We start from the raw sequence: 4,847 nt of genomic DNA on the forward strand, positions 1-4,847 counted from the left end.
AAATTTAGCTTAAGCCTTTTGGTTTGATTGATATAGTTATGTCTTTAGAGTCATCAACATTAAGTGTAATACTTTTATTGTACCTAGGTTTACTAGAAATCAAATAAGACTTATTCCTGTTACAAAGTTTGTCAGCAAGAAAAATAATATGACAAAGGTTTTAAGTAAATAAAATAGAGGTAAATGAGGTAAGAGTTTTAGATTAACTCTATAGGAATGATTATGTTCTGGGAATGTCTATCTAAAATACTCTCTTCTTTTATTTATATATATATATATTTTTTAAACAATAAAAATTTATTGACTATCTACTATCCTTACATCACAAGGTATTATGTCATAAGTAGGGTTTGTATATGGAGAAAAATACAATCATTAAAATAAATGCACTGTATTTCTTTTTTTTTAATTTTTATTTCCCCTTTTATTTATTTATTTATTAACATCTTTATTGGAGTATAATTGCTTTACATTGTTGTGTTAGTTTCTGCTGTATAACAAAGTGAATCAGCTATACGTATACATATATCTCCATATCCCCTCCCTCTTGCGTCTCCCTCCCACCCTCCCTATCCCACCCCTCTAGGTGGTCACAAAGCACTGAGATGGTCTCCCTGTGCTAAAAATAGTCTCTCTAGATTTTCATAACTTTAAACTAAGTTAAATGAAGAGAATTCATTGTCTCTCTGGGTCATTGCAAATAGGATAAAATATTAGAACATTAATTGCTGGGCAGGTCTAAGTTTACCTACCTTTGCCTTCTTGAGGGAGGATGACTAAAGCATAAGTTGTCAATCAGGAAATGCTGGTATGACAGTTTATAATTACTTGCTTCTTGGTTTTCACTAGAGATTAAAGTTTTTTTTTTTTAATAAATTTATTTATTTATTTATTTATTTATTTTTGGCTGTGTTGGGTCTTCGTTCCTGTGCGAGGGCTTTCTCTAGTTGCGGCGAGCGGGGGCCACTCTTCATTGCGGTGCGCGGGCCTCTCACTATCGTGGCCTCTCGTTGCGGAGCACAGGCTCCAGACGTGCAGGCTCAGTAGTTGTGGCGCACGGGCCCAGTTGCTCTGCGGCATGTGGGATCTTCCCATACCAGGGCTCGAACCCGTGTCCCCTGCATTGGCAGGCAGATTCTCAACCACTGCGCCACCAGGGAAGCCCCGAGATTAAAGTTTTAAGGTTAAGAATTATAAGGGAAACATTTCAGTATGCAAAGATGTAGGATGTGTGTTTTCAGCAAAGAAGGTATGAGGAATGAAATGCATTTTTGTTAAAGGGGAAAAGGTGTTTCTGTCCTAGAGCTGGTTGTTTCCGAATGGAAAAGAAAGTGAGGAACAGATTAATATGGATATAATATGGATACAGAAAATTGTGGAAGGTTTGTGGAGGAGGAAAACTGAAAGAGTTGTGTGCGTGGTCAGGATTGGCTAAGATAAGATGGAACTTAATTTAGAAAATGAATTTTAAATTAGAAAATGAATTTTAAAGGTAAAGTGGTACAAAACCTGAATTTGGTTCTCTAAGAGGACAAAGTTTTCTTAAAATATTGAACTGCTTTTGGTAATTGTGAGTTTCTTTAAGTGATCTGTATTTGCCATTGATCTTTTATTATCACTGGTTAAAACTTTTTGATATTTTTGATAAACTTCCCAAAGATCAAATTCTAAATGAAGTTCATTCGACCTCTAGCTAAATTTGAGGTTTTCCAAAGGGTCCCTGGAACACCTCAGATTGTTTTCTTTCTATTGCAGAGAGGAATATTAAACTAATTAGGCTTATTTGGTATATTAAATTATGTGGGAAGCATTATCAAGTAAGTGGTGATAAAATTTCTTAGATTGTATCATATGGGTAAACATTAATATACACATTCTAGAAACTATATAGAACTCCTGGGCTTCCCTGGTGGCACAGTGGTTAAGAATCCACCTGCCAAGGCAGGGGACACGAGTTCGAGCCCTGGTCCGGGAAGATCCCACATGCCATGGAGCAACTAAGCCCGTGGGCCACAACAAAGCCTGTGCTCTATAGCCTGAGAGCCACAGCTACTGAGCCCGCGTTCCACAACTACTGAAGCCTGCTCGCCTAGAGCCTGTGCTCTGCAACAAGAGAAGCCACGGCAATGAGAAGCCCATACACTGCAACGAAGAGTAGCCCCCACTTGCCGCAACTAAAGAAAGCTTGCACGCAGCAAAGACCCAACACAGACACAAATAAAATAAATAAACTAAAATTTATTTTTAAAAAAACTATATGGAACTCCTAAAATGCTGATGTATCCTGGTAAATGATCAGTCATAATTTTAGTAATTATCTTAAAATGTTTTATGTCACAGCAGTAACCAAGTTTCTTTTCAATTGCATTGCAATCCTGGTTGGTTGAGGCCAAAGCAAAAAGGCATCCTTTTAATGGTTAGAGATGATCAATTGGTATTCATGGTTTTACAGTGGCTTTTGAATAACTCTGTAACTATTTGTGAAGAAGCAGGGAAGAACGATGAAATCCTTTGTGTGCCAGTATGTGTGCTATTACATCAGGGAAAATAAGAAAATGGAATGAGACTGAGGGTATGTTGCTTCAAATCTTAACTCCTCCGGCTGAGCTCAGGACTTCCCCTCCTTCTAGGGATCAATTAGAAAATCCTGTGTTAGTTTCTGGGGCACAGGGACTTGGTCTGGTATCACAATTTAAGACCCGACAGGGCACCCAATTTGGGCCAGGAGCCACTCCCAGGGCAGGGTAATTTCCATTGCTGTTATCTCATATAGGGGGCTAAATGCAAATAATCAGCCAGATGGGTTTCTCAGGCTTTTTAATTGGAAAGATTGCAACCCTCCTTTATAGGGAGGATCCTCTACACCTGAAACCCACTTGGCAGTACCCAGCCGAACCAAATTAGGACCCCAATGAGGGAAGAATGCCCTTATTAGAACACTACTTATTAGTGCATCTTGGCAGGGCTTTGAAAAGGGGAACCAAAGCAAAAGAGTTTGAACAAAATTCAAGAGACTGAAAATAAAAATCCTTTCCAAAAATTCAGAGAGGTCTTATCAGGCCTACAGACATCATCTTAATGCAGATCCTGAAGCCCCCTAAAATATTAGAATGGTAAATTTGACCTTTTTTTGGGCAAAGTGCCTCAGATATCAGGTGAAAGTTACAAAAATTAGACGGTGCACCTGGAATAAATTCTTATCAATTGGTAGATGTTGCTTTTAAAGTGTTCAACAGGGAGCAACAACAGAAGAAAGAAGACGCAAAATGAAACACCATTTTTTGGCAGTGGTATTGGACTCCTGGAAGCTGAGTAACCGAAGGAGAGGTAAGCCACTATTGGGGAAGGAACAACGTGCTTACTGTAAGGAGGAAGAACATTGGAGAACAGATTGCCCTAGGCTGAAACATAAGAAGAAAATAAAAGACAAGAACCTCTCATAAGGTAGAAAGAGGAAGATTCTTAAGAATGAAGAGGCCCAGGGGCTCCCTTGGACTTGAGGCAACTAATTCCCTGCAGGGGCCCCCAGTAAAATTGACAGTGGAGAATGAGCTGATTAACTTTTTGATAGACTTCACCCTGAAGTTTTTCACCAGAACAGCTTGACAGAGTCCCACCAGAACACACTTTAAGCCTACAGATGGTGTTCATGAAAACTCCAGGAAAGGAAACAGAGCTCTCCCACACCCCCAAGGTCTACAAAAGGGTAAGACCAGAAGTGTGTGTTAACAGCAGCCCAGGGAAGGCCAAAAACACATGGCCAATAGTAATCCCATTAAAAAGGGATGCTGGGACACCTAACCTAAAACAACATCCTGTGAGGCAAGAGGAGCACTTCTCCCACAGATTGACTTATCAGTACCAGCCAGTGTATTCCTAGCCAGTGTATTCCTTGTGTCTGCCCCTCCAGGATGTCTACAAAATTGGTGGTATTGGTACTGTCCCTGTGGGTTGAGTGGAGACTGGTATTCTCAAACCTGGCATGTTGGTCACCTTTGCTCCAGTCAATATTACAACTGAATTAAAGTCTGTTGAAATGTACCATGAAGCTTTGAGTAAAGCCCTTCCTGGGGACAATGTGGGCTTCAATGTCAAGGACATATCTGTCAAAGATATTCGTTGTGGCAATGTGGCTGGTGACAGCAAAAATGACCACCGATGGAAGCAGCTGGCTGCACAGCTCAAGAGATTATTTGAACCATCCAGGCCAAATCAGTGCTGGATATGCACCTGTGCTGGGTTGTCACACAGCTCACATTGTTTGCAAGTTTGCTGAGCTGCAGAAGATTGATTGTTATGGGGAAAAGCTGGAAGATGGCCCCAAATTCTTGAAAACTGGTGATGCTGCCATTGTTGATATGGTTCCTGGCAAGCCTATGTGTGTTGAGAGCTTCTCTGACTATCCTCCACTGGGCCATTTTTGCAGTTTGTGACATGAGCCAGATAGTTGCTCTGGGTGTGAAAGCAGTAGACAAGAAGGCAGCTGAAGCTGGCAAGGTCACCAAGTCTTCCCAGAAACCTCAGAAGTCTAAATGAATATTATCCCCAATACTTGCCACCCCAGTCTTAATCAGTGGTGGAAGAATGGTCTCAGAACTGTTTGTTTTAATTGGTCATTTAAGTTTAAAAGTAAAAGACTGGTTAATGATAACAATGCATCATAAAATCTTCAGAAGGAAAGGAGAATGTTTTGGGGACCATTTGTTTTGTGTGTGGCAAAGTTATTAGTTTTTAAAATCAGTACTTAATTGGTTAAAGCCCTCCTTAAGGAAATTATCCCCTGATTTGGATTAAGGCATTGGAACTACATTCATCCTGGAGCCCACAGTCAACAGGGAAAACCAAGA

The 4,847-nt window shown here is 40.2% G+C and overlaps 1 pseudogene; it reads left to right on the forward strand.

The window, feature by feature from the left end:
* Positions 1-3,266: 3,266 nt before the first annotated feature.
* Positions 3,267-4,536, forward strand: LOC137756338 (elongation factor 1-alpha 1 pseudogene; annotated as a pseudogene).
* The last annotated feature ends 311 nt before the right edge of the window (positions 4,537-4,847 follow it).

The sequence above is a fragment of the Eschrichtius robustus genome, chromosome X, assembly GCF_028021215.1.
Source record: "Eschrichtius robustus isolate mEscRob2 chromosome X, mEscRob2.pri, whole genome shotgun sequence".
Classification (NCBI taxonomy): Eukaryota; Metazoa; Chordata; class Mammalia; order Artiodactyla; family Eschrichtiidae; genus Eschrichtius; species Eschrichtius robustus.